Here is a 27091-nt window from a genome sequence, read left to right as displayed (position 1 = left end):
CACAAAGCAAATCGGTGGTTACCAGGGGCTACGGGGATAGGAGATTGACTGCAAAAAGGGCATAAAGGAACTTTCTGGGGAGATGAAAATTGTACTATATCTTTGTGGTGGTTATATTGGTATATACATTTGTCAAAATTCATCTAACTGCTGAAGAAGGGTGCACTTTTGGTATGTAAATAATACATCAATAAAATTGATTTAAAAAGAGGAGAAGGTTTAGAAAGGCTATGATTGGAATTTGTGCAGCTCGAGGAGCAAATCGTGCCTATTGGCCAGTTTTTCAGCACAGTAAGCCTGGCCCTTTGCTTTGACGTTCTTCATTTATTCCTGTGTTCATGACTGCTTAAGAAGCTGCCCATCTCTTCTGCTTGCCCACTGTTTTTGTGATTTGAGCTTTAGAAAATTCTTTCCTTTTGGGAACTTAAGAGTCCTTGTTAGTCGTCAGCAAGAACACGTATTAAATTCCCCTGAAATTATTTTTCATGTAGGCGGCCTTTTAAGCATTAGTGGTTCTCTGGAATGGAGGTGTGGTGGAAGCGTGAGTGTGTGTGTGTGGGAAGAGGGTGTGTGTCCTCAGAAAATTGTGCCATGGTGCCTCACACCTGCCTCAGCTTCTGTGTGAATACTTAAAGAGAATGTCGTGAAGTCCGCTTCTGGCCCAGCTGGGGCCTAGGGGCGCACATTTGTTGTGGTTTTAGAGTCTCTGAGAAGCCATTTGTTGAGAATGGTTGCATGGGTGGTAATTCTGTGGGAAAGGGGTGGAGGATGGTCCTCAGCATTTTCATGGCTCCCTGCCCCCTGCACCTGGTCTTTAATCTCAATCCCATTAGAAGTTAGTGAGGTTATTTGTCTAGTGTGTCCACAGAGAAGTGAATGCATGCTCAGGAATGTATAATTTAGTGGGTAATTTGAAACGTCCAGGTATTGGGAACATTGTTGAGTGTTTGTTCTTAAAGTTGGAGTCCTCCATGTATAATCAGAGTTAGGCTTTAAGAAAGAACAGGCTTGCTCTTAATGGATCATGTTAGCTGAAATTGGTTAAAGTGTTTTTTCTTAGAAGGGAGGATTACGCATTTCCTAGTTTATCAAAAGATGTTGATTGGGAAATAGGGTGTGCAGATATATTAGATCTTACTGTTTTAAAATAGATGAGCTTGAAAGAATGAGAAAAGATTGTGTCAGAAGGTAAGCTGTGCCAGAGGAGAGCTAAATAATTGGGGCTGGGGGTGGGGAAGGTAAATTTTTTTTCTTTTCTGTATTTCTCTTGGACATCTTTTGGTTGTGTGCTTGTGTTTCTGTAAACTGGCTTCCTTAGGACGACTAGAGCTGAGCAGAGAGATGGCACAGAGCTGTATGCAGATGCTCTTCCCTCTTTCTGGTTTTTCCTTCCCCAAAAAGTTGTTGGTAAATTTATTTCAAGTTGATGGGGACCACTTGAGATTTTTATATGGGTGTGAGCTGTTTGTTCTCAAAATGAAGCAGATGAAGTTTATGAAACTTTAGAAAAGAAAGAATTCCTATCTCCCTCCTCCTTCCCCTTCTCAGGAGAGTTGTTAGAAAATCTAAAGCTTATCTAAACGCCTCTCTGGTTAAAAGCCAAATAAAGAAAACTCCAGGAGAGTTACTGGAGTTCTGGCTTCTTATTAATAGAATCGAGGTACTGGCCTCCTGGCACTAGGGTCAGGTGGGCGGCCTCAGCCCCATTTCTCTCTGTGCCCCCACCGCCCTATCACAGCCCTTCTTCCGTGGGCTTGGCCCTGCTGGTTTCATTCTCCTGCTGCAAACTCTTTAAGAATACAGATGACAGAGCCGGGCTCTGCGTCCCTGGTGGTGGCCCTGGTCTTCCATGCCCCCTCACGCCCCAGTGGCCTCAGGGCCTGGCTGTCCTGTCACAGTGACTGAGTTGGGATAGGTTGGCACAAGCGGCTCTCGTCCCCAAATCTGGTTTTGTTGACTCTGGCAAAAACTCAGCTCTTTCCAAACCACCTCCTGACACCCTTGTGCTGTGAGATAAGAATGGGCTTCACCTGAGCGGTTTCGTGGGGCGTCTCCCCCTTCCTTTGTATAGAAACCATTTCAGAATGTGGGTTAGTGGGCTATAGTGTAAGGGAAAATGCGTGATTTTGGCAGAGATGTTTGTGATCCAAAGTATTTTCATGCTGATTCCCCAAACAACACTGGCAAGAACTAAGAGTTCGGTTTATCCTTTGGTATTTTAATGTTGTTCTCAAGCAGAGATTTTTTTTTTTTTAAGAGGCATGACTTCCATCTTTTCTACTCCCCTCTGCTCCCAGCAGCTGTGTTTTGCAAACCCTTGTCAAGCCACAAGTTGGCGAGGTCAAAAGCCTGCTGCTTATTTTTGTTGAGTTTATGAAACATGTGAACATATAGTGTTTTTAGGTAGTGCTGTGGAATGCTGATTGACTACTGGAAGTATTTCTGAAGAAGGAGTTAGGGTGAAAATACTTTTCAATATAACTGTCACCGCTCTAACTCTTCAACTTGAGCAGAATTTAACTAATGATAGAGAAAATCTTTGGTGCTTATTATATTGAATTCACTTCCCAAGCATTGTTATTGTTTTATATGAAATACCACATATGTTTTTATTATTAAAAAACTCTACAAAAAGCTATTGGGTACAGGGGATGCGTTTGCTGTTTCATTGTTCAATGTTTTCTCTTAGAAACATGCCTTTCTAGAGGGGAGGGCAAGTTTGTTAATGTAGTTCCTGAAGATTAGTTATTTACTCCAGGACAGAAAGGCATAATGAAAGCAGGAGCTTTATAGAATCTGCCTTCTTACGTCTCCCGTTTCTGAGACTTTAGAATAAAAGCTGTTTTTATGTTTATAGTAATTGCTATCTAAGAGAACTTTTTTGTGCACACATGAAATCATAATGACCTCTGTAAGACCGCATGTTATGAGTGCCTTGCTGGTGTTATCATGCCAAAGTGAAAGTCGCTCAGTCATGTCTGACTCTTTGCGACCCCATGGACTATATAGTCCATGGGAATTCTCCAGGCCAGAATACTAGAGTGGGTAGCCTTTCCCTTCTCCATGGGATCTTCCCAACCCAGGGATCAAACCCAAGTCTCCTGCATTGCTGGCAGATTCTTTACCAGCTGAGCCACAAGGGAAACCCAAGAATACTGGAGTGGGTGGCCTATCCCTCTCCAGGGGATCTTCCCAACCCAGGAATCAAACTGGGGTTTCCTGCATTGCAGGCGGATTCTTTACCAACTGAGATATCAGGGAAGCTGCCACTTTATCTTGTTAGTGATAAGCTTCATAGTTCAGTTGGAAATTGACTTTGCATTATTGCAGTTATGTAGGGTCAAGCATAGGCTATTGCTTTGGAAGGACTGATGCTGAGGCTGAAGCTCCAATAATTTGGCCACCTGATGCAAAGAGCTAACTCATTAGAAAAGACCCTGATGCTGGGAAAGATTGAAGGCAGGAGAAGGGGATGACAGAGGATGAGATGGTTGGATGGCATCACCTACTCAAGACATGGGTTTGAGCAAGCTCTGGAAAGTGGTGAAGGACAGGGAAGTCTGGCATGCTGCAGTTCATGGGAGTCACAAAAGAGTTGGATGTGACTGAGCGACTGAACAGCAACAATAGTATGTTTCAATATTCCAGTAAAATATTTTAGTGGTGGCAGCCTGGTTCCCTGTCATTCTGTCCAGCTTTGCTTTAGACCCTGATTCTTTTCTCCTGTCATTTTTGTTTAAGCTTACCATTTTGTTTTTCCTTCCTACAATGTTCCCTTTTTAGAATTTTTCCTAAACTTATAATCTGTCGGTATGTATTATTTTACCAAAAAGGTCAAATGCTCTGTTTTCTATATGTCTCCTCTCCATTCCATTATCCCATAGCATTGAAAATATTTTTATAATAAAATTTTTGCTATTATTTATGTGTTATTATCAGACCCCTTTGAGAGAGTTATACTGCCTATGTCCAGAAAAATGTGGTTACATAAGACATTTTGCATGTGATTTGCATATCATTTTAGGAGCTTATTTATGCTCTAAATCCCATCCATGGACTTCTGTTTAATTCCCTAATTAAAAAAAATACTGCTCAAAGTAAAAGGAATGTGGACTTGGATATACAGGGGAAAGAAAACCTATGTCCAGATTACTTGGAAAAGTTATGAGTTGATGAGTGATGAACATCTCAAGTATGTTTTGTAAACTGGGAAGCAAAATGTTTGTTTGTGAGAGGATGGGGAAGTTTAAGCAGGAAGTGAGAGTCCAAGATAGGAGTGCTGAGCAGGACTATTCAGGGGAAAGAGGAGGTCACCGTGCACCTGTCCAGAGGCAAAATTGTAGAGTGTTTGGGAGACTCTTAAAACCCTAGCATGATCACACATATTGTTTCTTAAAAGATTTGTGGTTAGATGAACTTGGAAAACGCTTAATATACTATCACCCTTTAGAGTCTTGAAGATGCGTATCTTCTGGCTCATGTCCCTGAGGAGTCCTGCAGTAAAGAACCTGTTTTACACAGTTTAATCCAGCATCTTCCAGTTTTAGGTCCAGGGAATGCTTTCTGCAGAAAACAGTTTTCAGCAGAACACACATTAGGAAATGAAATACCAGGTTAGAGAAACTTGTCCTCTCTGAGGTGTGGATGATATCCTGTACCCGCAATAAGCAGAAAGAAATCCCCAGAGATTAGAAAATATCACTGTGGAGGTGGCAGAAGCTAAGTGAGACCACAAGTAGGCCGTGCAGCTGTGTCTTCCCGTGGCCCAAAGGGGGATGTGCAAGAATGTGAGTGACGCCATTGGACTGTGTCGAGAGGCACACAGCCCAGAAGTTGCGTGAGTTCCTACCAGGGACAGGGAAAAAAAAAGGAGAGCAGACCTGAGAGTGTCCAGTTGAGCTGTCAGAAATGATGTCACCCGTTAAATCCAGAAGCCCAGCAGCCTGAGACCAGGTAATACGCGGAGGTAGAACAAAATTATGTCTCCAGGTGTAAAAGGGATTTTCCTTTTCAGCTGTGAGGATGCTAGCTTAAGACAAATTGTTTCTTCTTAAACAAAATGATTGTGATGTGTTTAATGAGATCAGGACGTCTCCTTGCTGCCTTGTGGTATTCGTACCATTCTGGATAATGATTATGTGAAATTATGGATTCCGCGGGCTAAATTTAAGCCAGCAGTACAGGGCAAAGGGCGCTTTGATTCTGCTATGCCTGTTGTCCTGTGTTATCAGTCTCCTGAGCCTAGCATTCACTTGGGTAGGTGCCCCATGGTTTTGATATGTTTTTTTTTAAACATATTCTGCAGTATTAATATGCTGTACCATGTGTGGTAGCTGGAGAGCTATTTTGGGAACAAACTTCATGTTTCTTCTAATTTTTAATAAGCACTTAGGTCTGCCTGGCTTTGGAGGTGTATCACAGAGTCCATCGCATGCCACCTACTACAGTACTAAAGAGGTTCTAAAACTAGGATCCATGCTTTGGCTTTTATTTTTATTTTTTTTAAGTTAGTGAGTCTTCTTCCTTTGCTGAAACTACTTCTAGTCAGCCATATTTGTTAAATAACCTCTTCCAAACCCATAAATTCTAAGCTAGAATTTGTGAACCTTCAAGCTAAAGCAAGCAAGAAAAAACTTAATAAAAAATAGAGATGTAATTTCTTTCATGCAGTTTTTAGGTTCCCAAATACTTGGTGAGGCTTGTGTCTCTCTTTAAGGATCTGGTTCCCATGCAATTCATTATAATACAGTATTGTGGGTTCTCTCTGATTTAATTCTTGCTTTCCTCTGGACCCTCCTGTCTTCTGTCCCCCCCAGTTTAGTGAAGGACCTCCCCCTACCACCTTGCTTCTCTCAGTTTGAAACAGTCTTTTTGCCCTAGAATTGTGTTCTTCAGCGGTTTCTTCATCTTCGCTTATGTCACCTCAGCCTTCAGAGGAGGAAGGGATCGGCTGGGTTCTGCTGACACATCTGCTGCCCACCTCTGCTGATGTGCACATTCACGGTGGGGTGACAGGGGATTACCAAGCAGTTGCTGAGTGATAAACTGAACCAAGGCAACCGCAAGCAGGATGTCCAAAAAAAAAAAGCCACTGAGACACACTGGCCATGCTCTGAACCAACTGTTTGTGCTGGGACTACTGGGGAAGAGGAGAAAAAAATCTAGAACCGACTCTTGAGCAAAGTTGTGAAGTACACTGTGAGTCAGAAGCACAATTCCAAAGGTTTGGGGCTATCCAGATTTGGGGGTGGGCTGGGGGAGGAGTGTTACACATATTATGGAGATTGACTTACTGGAAATTCACCATCATGGAAACAGAGATTTAGGGCAAGAATTCTGAATATATTCTGGGAAGGCTCCCATTCATGGAATTGGTTTGGCAGACAAATGGCTTCTAGGAATGCCAACCAGACTTATATAGCGAGATGAAGATCGTTGATAGTCTCTGTTCATTTCACTGCAACCTGGTAATGACTGGAAAACTCCCACCTAGGGCAGAGGCCCTCTCTCTCAAGAGAAGAGGGAGAGAGATACTTCTTTGCTCTATCAAAAGAAGTTATGATAACTGGTTTTACTCTTGGCTTTTCACTAAAATGGCCAGGGAGAGATTTCTCAAAGTCTCCTCTGTGCATGTTCTTTTTCTCTCCTTTTCTTTTTTTAGGTGTAATTAATAGAAAGATTATTAACAGTTATTATATAAGAAACTTGAGATGTGAACTGAGTTTATTAGAAAGTTGAATGACATCTGTCTGCATATTCCTGGATCAGAAGAACTTTGCAAGAGCAGGGTGTTTTTTTTATTCCTTGCCCTCCATCTTCCTTTTACCCTGTTATTATTCCAGTTAATAAGTAAATGACCCTCTGAACTGAAAAAGGCTTAGGAATGTTCTTTAAAACATAAGCATTTTAAATAGGGATTTTCTTTTAAACAGGGCAATTTTATATAAAAAGTATAATCCTTTTAGGTATTATTTTAGGCTTATTTTAGGACCCCCAAATATTTTTTTCTCTTTTTTAGTATTTAAATTATGGAAGTATGATAACACATTTACAGGAGACTTGGAAAATACAGAACAAAGTTACATGTAATTCCACTATATATAGCAAGTAGTTTTTTATATAGATAAATCAAGATTTTTAATTGAAGTTTCAGTATCAGACTCTCAAAACTAATAGAATGAATATACAGAAAGTAAAAGGATATAGTAAACCTGAAAAGCACCATGAATCAATTCAACATGATTAAGATTTATATAGTTTTCACACAATAGGTTACAAATTCCATTCAAGTTAGGACCCCTCCCCCAAATATTTTATTTGTATACATCTATATGCTCTCAGCTATGTCTAGAATTGTGTGTATGTGAGTATCTGTGTACTTATCACAACTGGAATTTGTAGATTTATATTTCGAATACAGTTATTTTTCCTATTTTGAATGGGGTTTACTGTTTGATTTAGAAAGTAGTATAGGGCTTCCCTGATGGCTCAGTGGTAAAGAATCCACCTGCCAATGCAGGAGACCCAGGTTTGATCCCTGATCCGAGAAGATTGCGCATGCTGCGGAGTGTTTAAGGCCATGCACCACAACTATTGAGCCTGTGCTCTAGAACCCAGGAGCCACAACTGCTGAATCTCGTGTGCCATAAGGCCCACGCTCTGCAACAGGAGAAGCCACTGCAACGGGAAGCCCACACACTGCAGCTAGAGAAAAGCCAGTGCAGCAGTGGAGACCCAGCGCAGCCTAACAAATACACAAATTGAATTTTAAAAAGAAAGCATAAATATTTTAGAATTATAGGCTTTTATAAGGCCTCTCATAATGATCCTTTATGTGGTGTATGCCTTGCCCTGGAATTTGATGGGGATTTTGTGCTTCTACAAAGATGGTCTTTTCTACTACAGAGTTGGTCTTTTTTCTTGGTTAACTGTCACAGAAGACTTTCCTGAGTTCATTAATATTTTTGACTGTATTTCAGTGGGCTTAGTTTTGTAAAACCCTCTTCCACCTTCCTTGGGGGCAGGGGGTGGGGGAACAAGCCAGTGACAAATTTTAGTCCATTAAACTCTGATTTACAAACTTAGCAATGCTTTGGAGTAAATATCTGAGAAGTAGGCTTTGCACCACATCCACCATATAGTTCTTTCTGTTAAGGCTTATAAGACAAATTCCATCCCTTCTTTCCATCCCATTTATTCTTGACTGTGGATGTAGATTGTCCCATTTCAAGTTTTCTTCCAGAATGTAACCGCATTCCAGCAAAAATAAGTTGCATAGATGGTTCTTTCCTAAAAGATCCACCTGGCTATACCAGCCCTCTGTTTGAGCAAAAGATTGAGTTGCTGCCCAGCAACATTTGCCTCTAGATGTTTGTCTTTCAAGACTTCTGAGAAGTAAGCCATTTACTTTATTTGTTTTTATTTCTTTCTTATTGAGATATAGTGGACATATAACAGTGTATTAGTTTTAGGTGTACAATGTAATGATTTTATATGTGTATATTATTTTGAAGTGTAACCACAATAAGTTTAGTTAATATCCATCACCATACATATTTGCAATTTTTTAAAGTCATTCACTTTTAAGAGACTACTGACAAACCTTATTGTATTACCTAGGAGGATTAGCTTAACACAAATTGGTGCTGAATATTTTCTTTCATTATTAAAATATTTGTGTTCACTGATGAAAATGTAAAAGCTGCAGATTGCAAAAACAAAATAAAAACCACCTATGATTCTGTGGTTTATTGTTAACCTTTTATTGTGCTTATTTTTTATTGTTTGGCTGGTTAGTATTGTGTATTATTATACCTATGGCCTTAAAACCTGGTTTGATGTCTTCGTCAGTTTTCATAAAGGGAGTGGGATTTATGGAAACTTTTCCATATCATTAACAATTGTTAATGACTTTAAAAATTAAACATATTATTTTGAAATAATTGTAGACTCACATGCAGTTGTAAGAAATAATACAGAGAGATTTCATATGCCATCCCCAGATTCCCCAAATGGCGATATCTTGCAAAATTCTGGTACCCACAGGCAAGTTACTGACATTGATACATTCGAGCTATAGGACATTGCTATCACTAGGATTCCTCCTGTTGCCCTTTTATAGCCATACACACCTTTTATGGCCTCCACCCTGACCCCTGGGACCACTCATCTGTTCTCCCTTTTTGTAATTTAGTCTTTTCAAGAATGCAGTGTATACAAGAATGATATAGTATGTGACCTTTCGGAATTGGCTTTTTCCATTAACCTAATTCCCTGAAGATTTATCCAAGTTGTTACACATATCAATAGTTTGTTGTTTATTGCTGAATAGTATTCCATTATTTGGATATATCACATTTTATTTATCTATTTATCAGCTGACTGGATATTTGGGTTATTTCCAGTTAGGGGCTATTTTGAATAAAGCTGCTATGAACATTTGTGTACATGTTTTTGTGTGAACATAAATTTCCATTTTCTGGGCTAAATGTCCAATGACTTTTAGTTTTAATGATGACATAACATTTAATGATGGCATAATGTGTTTTTCATAGCATGTTTTCACATAGTGTAATGCCCTCCAAATCCATTCATATTGCTGCAAATGACAAAATTTTATTCTTTTTTTTTTTTTTTGGCTGAGTATATCTGTACCACATTGTGTATATATACCATATCTTCTTTATCTCTTTGTCTATTACAGACACTTAGGTTATTTCAATATCTTGGCAATTATAAATAATGCTGCTATGAACATTAGGGTGTATGTATCTTTTAGAGTTGTAGATAAGTCTTTATGCACGTCTTTTATTTCTAGAAATGGAATTGATGCCTCAGAGTATGCATAATTTTAAAACTTTTCCCCCTAGTATCTCTTTTTTTCTTTCATAAAAACCTGCTAGACTCCCACCAGCAGTGCCCATTTCCATGCCCTTGACAACACAGAGCATTATTACTTTAATAAATCTTCATAAATTTCTGTCTTACCCCAGTAGCAGCATACATGCACAACTCAACTGTTGGTTTTCCAATCTTGCTTGCCTAAGAAAATCTTCTAGAATCGGAGAATACCACCAAGATCTTGTTTTGCATGAGATTTGGGAGTCTGCTAAAACCTCAGAAGATGTGGTATAAGATGGATACAAAGAATTCTGAATTTCTGTATGTTGTTTTCTGTTGTATCTCATTTGGCCCAGGAGAACTAGACCTTAAAAAAGAAAAAACCTTTGAGATGTGAATCACTTTTTATAAAAGCTGGTTAATATAAACAACATAGTGAACTGTGTGTTATGCTCATCTGAAGCTCTTGAGATGAGATTATAGTTTAGACTTTTTATGAAACTTAGAGTGGTGAGATACTTTTCTTTCTCATGCTAAAGTGTTTTAGTGTTTCTCTGTGTGTGACTAGGCAGTGATTTTCAAGGATTAAGATAAGGTTAAGAATATATATTTACTAAAACCTGAGGAATGTATTTTTGTTTCTCTGATACAAATGAAGTCAGGTTTCAGAATTACTTTCTGGTTGGAATATGACAAACTGACATTCCTTCCAGTGTAAGATGTTTTCTCCTTTTTATGTTTCAAGATCTATAGTCATTTGTTTTCTTCTTTACCTGTGGTACCATATTTAACCTGAATCAGTCTGATTTCCGTACAAACTGTTTTTCTGTTAGAATAGCTAGTCACTCTTACAGAAGGTTGGACAGTTTCAGAAGAGATTATGCCCACCAATTTGTTTGGTGCTTAATTGACATGATGAGCAGACCTTGTTCTTACAAATAAATGAATAAAGGAGGCTAGCAGAATCTGGCATTTCTCTTTTTAAAGTTATAAGAAATCCTTACTCATTTTGTTATTTTAATACACAGGTTCATAGCTGAAGACTAATAGGGAATGTAACAAAATGAGTCAATCAAGTAAACTATCATTCATGAAAACTATTCACTGTTTAAGGAATGATAAAACTTTCTATTGTAATTTTTTCCCAATTTCTTATGATTCTTACAGCATTGGTGGTCTTCAGTTTATCTAGTGGGAGTTCTCTGGTTGCCTTATGGTTAGGATTCTGGGCTTTTCACTACAGTGACCTGTGTTAAATCCCTGGTCAGGGAATTGAGAGCCCACAAGCCATGTGATATGGCTGAAAAAAAGAAAAAAATTAAGTATCTAGAACATTCATATGCATGTTGACCTAGGAAAGAAAATATAGTGTTGAACAGCAAGTGGTTGTTCTTATCTCCAGGTATATATAATACAGGAAGGAATCTCTGCCAAATGGAGGAGAGAGAGTGACCTGCTGGGGGAGTGTTGGCTAATTTAGCCTTTCCCAGACTGAATATGTAGCATCATTTTCCTTCATGGCAGTATGAGGGCTCTGGAATTTATCAACTTATTTTAATCTCAGAGTTTAGTTCTATTTTGAAATAAAAATTTTTCTCTGGTATGGTACCTTATAGACAATTTTTTAATTTAAAAAGAAGTGTTTTTGTAATGATCATGGAAATACCTGTAGGTCTGAGAACTCCTAGAAGAGTCTTTTGGAGAAGGCAATGGCACCCCACTCCAGTACTCTTGCCTGGAAAATCCCATGGACGGAGGAGCCTGGTAGGCTGCAGTTCATGGGGTCGCTAAGAGTCGGACATGACTGAGCGACTTCACTTTCACTTTTCACTTTCCTGCATTGGAGAAGGAAATGGCAGCCCACTCCAGTGTTCTTGCCTGGAGAATCCCAGGGACGGGGGAGCCTGGTGGGTTGCTGCACAGTGTTGGACATGGCTGAAATGACTTAGCAGCAGCAGCAGCAGAATCTTTGCCTATGAAATGTACTAGGAATGGTGACTAAAGCCACCCTGAAAGAATATGATTTACATTTGATCAAATGCAAACAACAGCATCAGACTTTCAGACCATTTTGACTAAAATGATGATGTTTAGTTCTAATCTGAGTGTTGATTAGTAGACAATTTGGTGTCATGCAAAATTAGTTTATGGAGGAAGTCAGAAGGTGCTGTGTGTGAATGTGCTCAGTTGCTTAGTCGTGTCCAACTCTGCAATCCCCTGGACTGTAGCCCGACAGGTTCCTCTGCCCATGGAATTTTCTAGGTACAAATACTGAAGTGGGTAGCCATTTCCTTCTCCAGGGGATCTTCCCAGCCCAGGGGCTGAACTTCAGTCTCTCCCATCTCCTGCACTGGCAAGCAGATTCTTTACCTTTACCTGGGAAGCCCCAGAAGATGCTAGAGGAGAGAAAAACGTACATTTTAGACAAACAAGACTTATTTTATAGATATTTCAGGAAATTTTTGCATATGAAAATCTAGAATTATGGTGGTTTTAATAAATAATAAAGAGGAACTGAAAGACAGAAGTATGTTTCTTGGTGAATAAATAAGGTGAAAATCATTGGGTTACTTTGACCCCTTCAGTGTCAAGTAAAATTTTTGTGGATTGTTATACCTTTGGGATGACTATGTGGAAGAACTTCCTGACATTTTTTTTTTTTTAATTCTTTTTGGATTTGGATAACATTTAACAGCGCCATGCCTTTGCCTGAAGTGAGTGAATAGTCCTGTTCTAAAACTGTATTGGAGTGTGGAGGTTTCACATGATTTATTAGTACATCATATTTGACATTGACCTACCATTGTGAACAAGGAATATTCAGTTCACATTCATTGTTCATTATTGTGTTTGAACAACAAATAAATGTTACAGTTTTAGAGTCTGTGCTTGAATTGAAATTGAACAACAGCCTGTGAATTCAGCCAAAGAAAACAGCCAGTCTGGATGTTTCAGGGTTCCCAAAGTTTTTAAATATTGGTTTTTTTGGCTGTTGCTTTCTTGCTGTTTGGTTTGGGCCTTTTTTTTTTCTCTTTAAAGCATCTGGAGAATTGTCCTAGCTCTGGTGCATTCCCATGGAGAGGCCCTCACACGCTACTTCTGAACGTCCCGAAAGGGTGGTGATTTTGAGACATCTACCATTTTCTTGTGGTACGGCTCACCTGGGGATTGTAACAGCCCAATGAAAAGAGAGAAAGGGGCACTTAAAGCCAAGTGCTTCTGTTTTGTAGATGCTTTTCATACTCTTTTACAAGGGCATGGCCTCCTGGCTTCCCTAATTTTTATTTTTAAACTTAAGGTATTGCTTAGGCCAAAATAAACTTTTTAATTGAGATAAGTGAAGTTTGCAGTCACACTTTATCAGCATCCTTCTGTTTAAGTACTGCTACTTTTTTTGAGTACACATGATGTATCAGACACCGCACTGGATCCTGTGCATACACTGTTTCTCATACACACTTTGAAAGTTACTCATTTCTCAAACAAGAAACAGAGGCTTAGATCAATTAAAAGTTTGCCGAAGGTGACACTCTTCATAAATAAAAGGGTGGGAATTCAGAATGAATTATCTTAATTTCACATATGGCTCAGGGATCATTGGAATTACCCTACAAAAAGAACGTATATTTGTTTTAGCACAGGGAATATTGGAGTATTTCCAGTTTTGATAACCTGCTCAGATAAAATGAGGGGCCTGACCAGAATGGCTGAGATGGGGAGTATGGAAATGTAGTATGAGGTTGAGGTAGGACAGAAAATCAGGTTCAATGGAAAGGTCACAAGATACAATTATTTTGTAAAATGTGGTACTTTCACATCACTCAAAAGACCAGGAAAAAGGCTTTTTTTAATATTATAATGCAAATATCTGATACTTGAAAATTAATTTGCTTTGCAGATTGTCATCGGTAGAATGTTTGGGATTTTTTAATATAACAATTATAAGTAAATTAAGACAGTTGTGCATTAGCAAACTTTGATCTGGACAGCTTTAGTCTGAAACAGAACAGTATAAATTTTAAGAGAGGTGGGGGATTTCCCTGGTGGTACAGTGGAGAAGAATCCACCTGCCAGTGCAAGGGTCACGGGTTTGATCCCTGGTCGGTTAAGATTCCTTGGAGCAACTAAGCAACTAAGTGCCGTAACTATTGAGCCTGTACTTTAGAGCCCGCGAGCCGCAACTGCTGAGCCTAAGTGCTGCAACTGCTGAAGCCCATGTGCCTAGAGCCTGTGCTCCACAACCAGAGAAGCCACCACACTAGAGAAAGTCCTCAAACAGCAAAGAGCAAGCACAACCCCCAAAAAAAAACACCTTAAAAAAGAGAGGCGGGGCAGGATGGGAACACAGTTTGGTATTCAGGGTTTGAGGACCAGAATTCTGTATACTTTTGATTGGAGGCTGATCACAGCCTCTTTCTTGGCTGTCAGTAATGTTCTTCTCAGTTATTGACTAATTGCTGCTCTTGCCTAGAAATCCAGAAACTCTGGAGATGAGGGATTCTTTCTGAAATTAATCCCACAGTACATCACCCTTTTTGTTTGCTGCCATGGACTATATCCTGGCTCCTCTTCCCAAGGGCGGTTCGCTGTGTGGTAGGGTGGTGTTTTCTACATAGTAATCAGGCTTCTACTATGGTGATTTTCCTCCCTCTCACCCTGAACTCTTTGGGTTCTTCACACACAGTGGCATGACTGCTAGTAGAACAAAAACCAATAAGAGAACAGGGCGGGCGGGGGGGAAAGGTTTTCTCAAATTTGATGTGTCTACATAGTTCTGCCATGCTGTGATCAAGGAAACCCCATTAAAAAAACTTTCTTCTTCTTCCCAGGAAGCAGCCTTGTGAACAGGCAGGTTCAGAAAGCCAGGGAGCCAAGAAACTTTTTTTCCAGTGCTTTTATCAGCCAGACCTACTTTTACCAAGGGCTTAGTGATCAATCTCTATGTTTTAAGTGGTTACACGGTGTATTTTGATCACTTTTTACACCAGCCGATTTGCACAGCTGGCTGATTGGTTGCTGTTATGTGTGTGATTTTCATTTTTCTTGCCCTCTGTGGCACAGGGGTCAGGGTGCAGGTCCCATAAAGATAGCTCAACAGAAGCAGGTTGAAGAGGCAATGTTAGTTCAACTAGCAAGTGTCCATGTTGGGGTTGTTTGTTTTTTTGTTTTGTTATATTTGAAAAACAAATGAACCTCTGAGATAGAAGAGTACTGAGGGGCAAAGTATTGTCATTGGTTCTTAAACTCACGGAATTTAGAACTGGACTTTTTAATTGATTAACTTGTATGTTTTGTCTTTCATACCCAAAAGGGCATACTTAGGAGATAAAAGTGTTCTTTTTTTTTTTAAATCACTACTTGAAATTCTGTGGAAGAATAACATTTGCTACACTCCTTTATCAGAAACTTGTTTCAGTAATACTAGGTTTTCTGATCCTGGTAAAGTTTTATGTCTTGAAGATTGGATTGTGAGATGCATTTGTTTCTAACCCAGTTTGTCTTGCTCTACTCAGATGCCCAGATGACTATGAATAAATTCTACTCAGTCTCCAAAACCCAAGGGAGGCCCTATATTACTTGTCTGCCATCCTGACATGTAGTAATATATAAGCATCCTTTAATGGCTCACAGATTAAATTCTTTGGATGCTTTACCTTTAATGTTAAGGAAGAAATTTATTCATTCACTCAGTAAATGTTTATTGATGCCTACTACGTGGCAGGCACTGAAATGTATATTCTTTAACAGCGAGTTACCCTGGAAGAACTATCTGATCATTACCCATGTCTTGGTTCATCACCGCAGCAGTTTGAGAGTCAATGGCAGGTCTGGCCTTCAGTTTTATCCTGTTTATCCTGTTTGCTGCCATTTCCCAAGGACCTTTGGATCGTAGAATATCAGAGTTGAAATATATGTAGAAAGTCCTAATCTAGTTCCCTCATTCTATTCGTCAGGAGTAATATAGAATTCCATATGCATAGTCCTAGTCAGCCTTAAGATCACCTCGAGCTTCTCTGTTTCCATTGTAAATATATGTTTTATACTCAGAATTATTTTTAAAATGCTTGAGTGAAATCTTTAGTTCAGGCTCTTAGAAAACTTGATCTGTGGATAAATGGACACTTCTACTTAAAGATGATTGAGAATTGGCTATCACAGACCTGTGTTCTGGTATTACAAGTAGTTCTACCAAAGAGGCTTATTCTAACTAAAAACTATCTTTTTCCCCCCAGAGGGAAATGGAACGTGGACTAGATTAGGACCTTAGTCTAAACAAAGTAGAAGGCTACTCAAAGAACTTTTCAGAACTTGGATAAAAAGAAATGTCAACCTTTTTCTGGTGCTTCTGCGTTTTATCAAACACACAATCCAGAAACAAAAATATCCTGACAGAAATCAGGAAACCAAATATTCCTACCTGCTAGCCAGCTCTAGGGGTTCTGAACAGAGTGTACCATTGAGGATTCCTTTTAGCTGTCTTGAGATTTATTTGAAAACCACTCCAGTGTATGCTTATAAGCAGAAAACAATTTAAAAGCTCTTCTTTTGGCCTTGATACTTTAAAAAAAATAGGATTTAGCATTGCTGATCGTCAGTTCTCCAAAGTTTGAAGAGAACCATGCTATTCTCAAAGTGGAAAAAAAAAATTAAAAAGCTTAACTTTTTCTTTACCCCTACTCTCCCAGGGTCAGAAAACTGGCCCTGGATTCCCTGGACAGATTTGTCTCTACCTCAAGCTGCTTCGGCAGTTAATGCTCAGCAGTACAGTGTGCTTTTTTTCTGTTAACACCGAGGTAGCCGGAGTGCTTCCTCCAACTGCAAATGAGTGTTCGCCAGACCTCAAGATTTTGCCTTCATTTAAATGGATAGTTACCAGAGGACATGATGTGGAAGAGGTTATCGGAGGTTAGTTCTTAAATGTCTTTAATAACAGCCTGCCGTAATGGTTGGTATAAACCAGCAATGGTTTGTAACTGGTAAGCTGAGTAAATGGATTATCTCTGAACCTTAACTATTTTTAGCCTTCCCCCCAAAATGAATCGTGAATGGTCATGTCACTTCCAAAAAATTCTGTTTTAGTGAGGGCTTAGAGACAGGACAGGACCCTGGAGTTGTTCCTGGAAGGGTGGGGCTGGTGGTGCTGACTGGGGATAGTGTCCACCATTCATGGAGAGCACCCTGGTGTTAACCTGTCTGGGTGCCGAAGGGCCTCGGCTCTCGGCCAGGTTTAGCTGCTTCGTAGCTGAGTGACCCCGGGCAGAGTTGTAAAGCACTGGGCCTTGATGTCTTTAGTTTTAATATTAGCCAAAACACTGGCTGTTTTGTCTGCTTCTTTCAAGGTGGTGGTGGACATAGAGTATTGAGATTGAAGGTGGTCTTGTTTAGAAGGGAGGCAAAGGTACCAGGTAGACAAGTGAATTTGTGTCTCACTGATCTCTCTCTGAATAACACTATGGATCACCTTTAGGGTGGACGTCTTTGCGTTTCTGGGTCAGCCACATGGACCAACAAGCAACCTCTTAATTTGGAGGCAGTGTTCTTCTCACCTGTTTCTTCATGTCACTCCCCTTTAGTGGTACACATTGTCACAGGTCCTTCAGTTGTAGCTTAGGGTTGACAACACACATACATACATACATGGTGGTAACGTGCCTAGAGGACTTGGCTGTTGACCACAGGGGTGCTTGTTGCTTAGGCCAGAGTCCTTTCATTAAGCTGAGGAGATGTGCACCTCAGTTAAAAAATACACACACACACAGTCTGACACAGAAAGACAAATACTATATGATACAATGTGTGGAATCTAAAAAGTAAACTAGTGAATATAACAAAAAGGAAACAGATTCACAGGTAGAACAAATTAGTGCTTAACAGTGGAGGTAAGGATGGAGAGCCAATGTGGGGAGGCGTTTGAGGTACAAACTGCTATTATAAAAAGAGAAAAAATATATACACACATATGTACAGTATACTTTTGAAAAGAAAAAAGTTGAAATCATCTTCTTCTTCAAGTAATAACCTCTTCATTTATGTGAGTTTTTTGCAGATTTGATTATATGCACATGAACTATTTACTTAGCTACATTAAGAGATTCTCTTTTCTTTTTTCGTTTTTATCCATACTTTATTTCCCTGTTGGAGAGCCCTTGGTTTTTTCCCTTTATTTTGATATTCTTTAATATTATAATTATTGTTTTTTATTATTTTAAAATAAGAAGACTACATCTAAGAGTCTTGTAAATTGTGAAGGTTCTAACGGGATTCCTGAACAGGAACTCACAGTAAACTAGCTACAGGGAAATTTGCCTCACAAGAAACACAATAGAATTAAGAGAGGAGGATTCAGTATTAAGCCTGTACAAACGAGAGGCACGAGACCGGACCCCTCAGCCTAATAATCTGAGCCTCTCCATCTTTGTGCTCTGAGTCAAAGAGGGAAAGAGAATAGATAAAGGACTGGGGTGTGTGTGTGTGTGTGTTGGTTTTTGAAAGAAATACACTCCCATTCTGTGTCCTTTACAAGTAGATGTAAGTGATAAGGGTGGGGGTTGGGCGTATATGCATGGTTTAACAATTCAGAGAACAGCCTCCACGGTTTATTTGCACTCGTGTTTTTTATTCCTGTTGTCTAATGCCACCTCCCATCCCCACCAATTTGTGACCCAAAGAGGATAAAGATTTTTTTCCTATAGTCTCACAGTTTGAAGTATTTGGATATTTTTACAGTGAAATAAACTTTCAATGTATTTTAAATTTCAGTGTGATTTTAAATAAAATTTTAAAATAAAAATAAGAAAAAAGAAAGAAAAAATTCTCTTAAAAAAATCCTAAGATGGTTTATTTTGAAATTGTGGGGAAAAAAATCAAATATATTGAGTTGTATAATTTGAATACATTAAAGCTATAACAATTTAAGTGTAAAATTTGGATTTTATAAATGTGTACACAGTTGTATAACACCTTAGTTGTGGTATAAAACATTTCAGACATTTTCATCACCCCAAAAGTCCCCTAATGCCCCTTTTCATTCAGTCCCCTGCCCCTACTCCTGGCCCCTAGCTACATTTGAGCTGCTTTTTGCCTTTTCTGGAATTTTATATAAACAGAGTCATACTGTATATAACTTTTTGTATTAGCTCCAATCACTTGGCATAGTGCATTTGAGATTCATTTGATTACTTTTATCAGTGGTTCATTCCTTTTAATTGCTATGAAGTATTCCATTGTATGAATATTCCATTATATAAATATGTCAATCAGTTCAGTTCAGTTGCTCAGTTGTGTTCAACTGTTTGCGACCCCATGGACGGGAGCACTCCAGGCTTCCCTGTCCATCACCAACTCCTAGAGCTTACTCAAACTCATGTCCATTGAGTCGGTGATGACATCCAACCATCTCATCCTCTGTCATCCCCTTCTCTTCCCACCTTCAGTCTTTCCCAGCATCAGGGTCTTTTCCAGTAAGTCAGCTCTTCATATCAGGTGGCCAAAGTATTGGAGTTTCAGCTTCAGCATCAGTCCTTCCAATGAATATCCAGGACTGATCTCCTTTAGGATGGACTGGTTGGATCTCCTTGCAGTCCAAGGGATTCTCAAGAGTCTTCTCCAACACCACAGTTCAAAAGCATCAGTTCTTCAGCACTCAGCTTTCTTTATAGTCCAACTCTCACATCCATACACGACTACTGGAAAAACCATAGCTTTGACTAGATGGACCTTTGTCGGCAAAGTAATGTCTCTGCTTTTTAATATGCTGTCTAGATTTGTCATAGCTTTTCTTCCAAGGAGCAAGTGTCTTTTCATGTCATGGCTGCAGTCACCATCTGCAGTGATTTTAGAGCCCCCCAAAATAAAGTCAGCCACTGTTTCCGTTGTTTTCCCACCTATTTCCCACGAAGTAATGGGACCAGATGCCATGATCTTCATTTTCTGAATGTTGAGTTTTAAGTCAACTTTTTCACTCTCCTCTTTCACTTTCATCAAGAGGCTCTTTTGTTCTTCTTGGATTTCTGCCATAAGTGTGGCCATAAATATGTCAATAGCACAATATTTTATCCATTTACCAGTAGATGGACATTGGACATTTGGGTTGTTTCTAGGTTTTTTTTTCTTTTTACTATTATGAATAAAACTGCTAGAAATGTTCATGTTCAAGTCTTTTTGCAGTATATGTTTTCATTTCTTTGAGGTAAATAGCTCAGTATAAGATTATGTATCGTGTATGCACCTTTTTATGCTATGCTATGCTAAGTCACTTCAGTTGTGTCCAACTCTGTGTGACCCCACAGACGGCAGCTCCCCCGTCCCTGAGATTCTCCAGGCAAGAACACTGGAGGGGGTTGCCATTTCCTTCTCCTATGCATGAAAGTGAAAAGTGAAAGTGAAGTTGCTTAGTCGTGTCCGACTCTTAGTGACCCCATGGACTGCAACCTTCCAGGCTCCTCCATCCATGGGATTTTCCAGGCAAGAGTACTGGAGTGGGGTGCCACTGCCTTCTCCGCACCTTTTTAAGACACTACCAAACTGCCAGACCAACAAACCAGCAAAGTATGAGAGTTCTAGTTGTTCTTCATCCTTTCCATATTTGTAATTGTTACTTATTTTACTATTTTACTTTTATCTTTTGTAGAATGTACAGTGTGTAATAGTAGATTTTTATTTGCATTTGTCTAATTAGTAATGTTAAGCATCTTTTCATGTGTTTACTTGTAATTCGTATATCTTCTTTGGCCAAGTGTCTATTGAGATCTTTGGCCTTTTTTAGAAATAAGAGTATTTGTTTCCATACTTGTCAGTTATAAGAATTCCTTATATATTTTCAATACAATTTTTTCTTCAGAAATAAAATTTGTGATTTTTTCCCCCTGTCTGTGGATTGCTTGTTCATTTACCTAACAGTGTCTTTTGAAGAACAGGTTTTTAATTTTGGTCAAGTCCACTTTGTACTTTTTCTGTCCTAAGAAATTTTTGTCTAATCAAAGGTCATGATGGTTTTTCCCCCTATGTTTTTTTCAACAGGCTACATAGTTTTAACTGTTAATTTTAAGTTTCTGATCTATTTGGAGTTAGTTTTAATATATTATTTATTTATCCATTGAGCTACTTGACACCTTAGTGTATTTCTAGACTCTTTCCTGTTTTATTGATGTACATATCTTGTACCAATACCATACTGTCTTTATCATTACAGCTTTATAATAAGTCTTGAAATCAGATAGTATAGGCCTTTCAATTTAGTTCTTCTTCAAAATTGTTTGGGCTGTTCTAGATTTAGTCTTCTTTAATTTCTCTCAACAATGTTTTAAACTCAGAGTACAGGTCTTCCACATATTCTGTAAAATTTATCCTTAAGTGCTTTATATTTTGATGTGATTTCAATCCTTTTAAAATGTATCAGGAGTTGTTTTATGGCCTAGAATATGAGCAGTCTTGGAGAATACTTTATGTGTACTTGAAAAGAACATTATATGCTCTATGGTGTGTTCTATAAATGCCAGTTAGATAAAGATGTCCAACTTCATTTTGTGACCTTTTATTCTTGTGAAGCAGATTTTGAAATATCCAGATGTAATTGTGGATTTGTCTCTACTTTTCAATTCTGTTCTTGCTTCTTGTATTTTGAAATTCTATTACTGTCAAATAAACATTTAAGGTTGCTATATTCTCTTGATACATTGACTCCTATATTATGATGGAATGTCCTTTTTCATCCTCACAGTCTTTTTTGAGCTGATACTAATACAGTTACTTCAACTTTCTTTTGATTAATGTTTGTGTGGTATAGTTTTTTTCCCTCCTTATACTTTTAACCTGTGTCTTTGTATTTAATCTGTCTATTTTTATATGTATGTAGATAGCACGTACGTGGGTCTTGGTTTTTGTTGTTGTTGCTGCTGTTGTCTGTTCCAGTCTGACAGTCTTTGCTTTTTATTTGAGATTTTTTTTTAAAGACCATTTTCTATAATATGACTTGTTAATTAAGCTACCATGTTGTTACTAGTTTTCTATTCTCCTTTATTCCTTTTCTATTCTACTCTCTTGCCTGTCTTCTTTTGAGTTAAGTTGTTATTGTTGTTTAAATGAATCCCTATTATCTCCAGTCTTATTTGCTGTACTTCCTTCTTATTTAATAATGGTTGCTATAGGGTTTGTACATCTTTAACTGACTACAGTCAACCTTCAAATATACCACTTTACATGGGTTGTAAGTAAGATCCTTGAAACAATAAACTGCCTTTTCTCCCTTCCTATTTAGTCCTACTTTACTTGTACATATGCTATAAACCCCACAATATATTATTGTTATTTTGTTTTGAAGAGGCATTATCTTTTAAAAAATTAAAAATAAGAAAAAGTTTTTATATTTATCCAAATACACTGGCTTTCCAGAAGGGATCAGTGGTAAAGAATCTGCCTGCAATGCAGGAGATGCACATTCATTCTCCGGGTGGGGAAGATCTACTGGAGAAGAAAATGGTAACCTGCTCCAGTTTAACCTTTTATGAAACGGCAAAACTATTTTCCAAAGAAGCTATACCAGTATAATAAGTTGTTTAATGCTCTTGTCTGCTAATTCCATCATCTGTCACTTCTGGGCTTCCATAGTAGCTCAACTGGTAAAGAATCTGCCTGCAAAACAGGAAATCCAGGTTTGATTCCTGGGTCTGGAAGATCCACTGGAGAAGGGATAGGCTACCCACTCCAGTATTCCTGGGCTTCTGTTCTAGGTCTGTACCTATTGATTTATTTTTGTCCTGGTTATGGGTCATAATTCTTCTCCCTTTGCCCGCCTGATGATTTTTGCTTAGATATCAGACATACATTGTTTGAAAAGTGAAAGTTGCTCAGTTGTGTCCAGCTCTTTGCAACCCCATGGACTATACAGTCCATGGAATTCCCCAGGCCAGAATACTGGAGTGGGCAGCCTTTCCCTTCTCTAGGGGATCTTCCTAACCCAGGGATCGAACCTAGGTCTTCTTCATTGCAGGCAGATTCTTTACCAGCTGAGCCACAAGGGTAGCCCAAGAACACTGGAGTGGGTAGCCTAACCCTTCCCCAGTGGATCTTCCTGACCCAGGAATTGAACCAGGGTCTCTTGCATTTGCAGGCAGATTCTTTACCAACTGAGCTATATATTGTTTGGGTGCTAAATTTTGTTGTACTTCTTTAAGTAGTGCTGGACTTTGCTCTAGTGTGCAGTTAAGTTGCTGGGACTTAATTGTATTGTTCTGAAGCCAGCTTTTAGGCTTTGTTAGTGTGGGTCCAGAGCAGTTGGTAGTTTAGGGATGATTTTTCTCCAATACTAAGGTAATATTCTTCTGAAGGTTTTATCTGATGCCATGTGTATTATTAATGAATTATTTCCATTTTTGTTGGTGGAAACATGAACTGTTTCTAGCCCTGTGTGAGCTTTGGGGCTTTTTAGACAACTACTTTCCGGTGCTTCTGTCCCCAGCTTCTCTCACATGGATCGGAGAGAGAGTCTCTGATAGTAGTCTTCTCTCCCATGGATCAGAACTCAGCCTGACTCTGGGGGACCTCTGCGCTGCCTCCCGCCTTCTCTGCCGCCCTGCCAAATCTAGCCATCTTGGCCTCCCCGAATACGATCTCGGCTCATTGTGACCGCTGTCCTCTTAGTTCCCGCTTCTCTGTTCTATGGCGTGGAAACTGCCTCCTGGCAGTATGTTCAGGCAGACATAGGGCTTGCCTCACTTGTTTCACTTTTCTCAGGAATTGAGTTCTGTGCTGCCTGTTGTCCAGGGTCTGAGAACAATCGTTTCATATAGTCGGTCAGTTTTCTAGCTGTTACTCCATCATGGCTTGAGTCCATGATAAATGTGTTTTCTGTGCCAAAATCTGCTACTATATTAACTGTTTAGAGCAGAGCCTGTTCTAGGGAGAAAAAGAGTAAGTGTAACTGTGGCTTCAAGGCAGAAAGCATTCTGCCTATACACAGAAATGGTACCTTCACTTTCTAATTTAGGGCATTTGTGATTTAAAGAAGAGATCCCTGAGTCTTCAGTGTGCTAGTCATTGTTTGAGTGATTGCCCCTTTTAGTCATCCGAGTTAATATTTATTAAATACCCACCAGGTACTTGGTGCTCTGCTAGGCATTACTTCTCCTTATTTCTACTTCTTAACAATTGAAATATGCCAAACAAATAAAATAAAAATAATTTTCCTATTCTGTTTACCAATTGGATTCTTGGATATATCTGTTAAGCTTTGATATTGAGAAACTGGAAGTGGAATATGGTATATTCTCAGCTGTAAAATTGATCTCATTTCTTCACTAGCCATCTGTTTGTGTCCAAGAATAACAAAATTTTCATAGTCACATCTTTATTATTTAATTACTTAAAATAATGAATGGCCTGTACCATGCTTGCCCCACTTTTGAAACAGTTCCTCCTATAGGCTGTTGAAGTAGGAAGCTAATACCTCTGATTAAGAGTAAAGACCAGACCTACATAAGCATATGTTGTATGGCTGTATTTGAAGTCATGAGGGTGTGATTAATGGCCCTTACTAGTTTTAATTTGGCGTGTCTTACTCTTAAACCACACTTAAGCTTGGTTGCAAAGCCTGACAAATGAGTCTTCTGAACTTGCCAAGCTGAGACATGTCACTGCCCTCTTGGGACCCCATTTCCTAAACCTGCCTGGGTTTCTTACAGGTTAAATTTTAGGACCAAGCTTGCACAGAGCCATAGGGAATCTCTGCAGATCTTTCTTAGCATAGGTTTGTTAAATAACATTCTTTGCCCAAGAGCATGGTTCATTTCCCAAACCAATTCTAACAGTATCCTCTGTTAAATTTTTAAGTTAATTAAATTCTTTCATTATATTTTTGGGGTCAGAAAACAGACCATGCTTGTATATAGGAGCCCAGAAATACACAGTATCATTGACTGATTCCTGTCTTAGAGGTCTTGCATGGTTTCATGTGGCCTTTTTGATTTGTTTTTGTGTGTAAAACATTTTTCCTTAACACATTTAACAGTACATTTTTTTGGTCTGTTCTTTTCCTTAAAAGAACAGTTTATTTCATGCAGAATCTAGATGTTTTCCTTAGAAACTGAAGTTACCAGTGTTTTGGAGATAGTACCCCTTTATTTCTTTACAGATGGAAGTGCTTTACAGTGTTTTATAGATGGATGAGGCTGTGTGTGTTTGAAGGCATAATGCTTTTCTGGCGGAGCTGGGATCATTTGTATTATGAATCTGTGTTTCTGAGTCTGAGGACGAGAACACCAAGTTATTATTTATCTTGGACAGAACTAATAATTTGTTTATAATAAGTATCTTTTATTTTTCAAAAGCAGCTGTTGGCAGCTTACTACTAAAAATTTCAAGTTGTAGTCTTTAATCTGGGGTGGGAATAGGAAAGAACAAAATTAAAATTATTAATGTTACTTGATAAAAGTTGTTTTATTTGATACAGGGCCTAACTGGTGTCTTTATCACGTAGTGTTTACTAACATTCAGCAAATGATTCGCCCTGTACCTGTGACCTGCCAAAGCATCCCAAGTGTAGGCACTTCATCAATGTTTGAATGAATGATACAACCAAAACTATTAAAATGTTTATTAAAATCATGTCTTACATCTCTACTTCCAAAGAAACTTTTGGGGATAGCTAGTGTTTCAGTTGTTCACTTAGGATAATTTTGTTTGGATGGAGAATCTATGTTCTTATGAAATCGGAGTTTATGAAATAAGAATGGGAAAAAATAGAGTGTGTAATTGGGCACATCCTGTACTGCTCAGTGAATCACCAAACCAGCATAATTGCCATTAAGCATTTTGGATGGCAAGCTTGTATGTTCTTGCTCTGCCTGAATAACTTGGAGTTACCATGAGGAGCTGCAATTCATCCAGGCTGTAGTCATCAGGGTGACAGAGTGGAGCTTCTATTCATGGGAACAAGCCTGCTGCCTTGCTGACTAAATGCTTGTGTGAGTCCCAAAGACATCAGATGACATCAGAACCGTTTCAGGGCCTTCCTTGGTCATTTGTAAGGCCATGTCAGGAGTCACGTTCAGAGTACAATTAGCAAGGCAACCTTCAGGAGTAAGAATTAAGTGGATGTGTAGTGCACGGTGTACCTCAGCCACTACAGGGAATGAATCTACTGGGGTGAATCTCTTACCATACTGGCTAGATTTGGTCCAGTGCAGACCTGCTCTGGAAGGAGAAGATGGATTGCTTAGGAAGAAAATGCCTGAAAAAGTGAAATCCAAACCTAGGGCCATATTAGGTATTCGTATCCTCATGCACTTGTAAAGTATAAAGCCTTTTTAGTGTTCTTAAAATGGTATGCGGAAAGCCACGTATATGGGCGTTTTTCTGGGAAGTGGGTGTGTAGCATTCACCAGACTTTCAGAAGAGTCCATGACTCCACAGAATGAGGATCCAGTGACCTAAAGCGATGGTGTAGCTGTGAAAAGAATGTGAAAGCTTTAAACCCAACAGAAAGGGTGATATTTATTCCTGGAAGCAAACCCAGCATCTATTGGCCTTCAGCTGTGCCTGCCTGCAACATCCCCCTCATCCCAACCTCTAAATCCTTTTAAGGAATGGCTTTGATTTCCCTTGTGGGCAGTAATATTTCCAATAGCTGATTAGACTGCTGTGAGACATGGAGCTAATTTTTAAAGAACTTTTTGCTTTGGAAGAACTTTTTTCTTCTTTGCCAACCCCAGTCCTTGGCTTTCCTTGAGAATCCCAGCGGTCTGCCAGACCCCAGCATGCTGGCCCATGCACTCTCCTGTGGTGTTGTGGTCTTTAGCACAACATTCATTGCACATTGGTTATAAATGAGTCTGGAGTTAAATAAATCTATATTTAAAACTCAGCTCCATCACTTATCAGCTCTGTGACTTTGGGCAGGTTGTCACCTTGAACCTCAATTTTTCAGGTATAGGACAGGGATAGTAATACTCCCTACATTATAGGGATTAAAAGAGATAATGGACGTACAGTGACCTGCATAGAGTTTAGGATTATAAACTTCCAATAAATTTTAGCTGTTATGGTTAAGATGGTGATGATGATGAATGTGTAATTACCCTTTTCTGAGCATGATTGTCAGCAACTTGAGGGCAGAAACCATGTTTTATCCTTTTGTATATCATTTTGAACTCTTGGAATAGAGTTGCTGGTTGCTTATTCAGTGTGATATCACGTGCCTGTGAGGCTGCCACCAGTCACTGCATTTCACAGGCTCGTGTCTCGTGTGTTCCAGTTC

At 39.0% G+C, this 27091-nt stretch overlaps 1 protein-coding gene across 6 annotated transcripts in view; it reads left to right on the top strand.

The window, feature by feature from the left end:
* The window catches only part of FOXO3 (forkhead box O3), a 119859-nt gene that overhangs the window by 28939 nt on the left and 63829 nt on the right, over nt 1-27091 (top strand). Inside the window, exon 1 of one of the 6 annotated variants that reach the window (XM_055535265.1) lies at nt 6-1188. The exons of the other annotated variants lie outside the window; for them this stretch is intronic. The gene's annotated coding sequence lies outside the window, so the exon portion shown is untranslated. Of the gene's footprint in view, nt 1-5; nt 1189-27091 lie in introns of those variants that run through there. 6 annotated transcript variants of the gene reach the window in all.

This window comes from Bubalus kerabau, chromosome 9 (assembly GCF_029407905.1).
Source record: "Bubalus kerabau isolate K-KA32 ecotype Philippines breed swamp buffalo chromosome 9, PCC_UOA_SB_1v2, whole genome shotgun sequence".
Classification (NCBI taxonomy): Eukaryota; Metazoa; Chordata; class Mammalia; order Artiodactyla; family Bovidae; genus Bubalus; species Bubalus kerabau.
The sequence above is the reverse complement of the archived record's forward strand: the minus strand, read 5'-3'. Positions and strand labels throughout refer to the sequence as shown.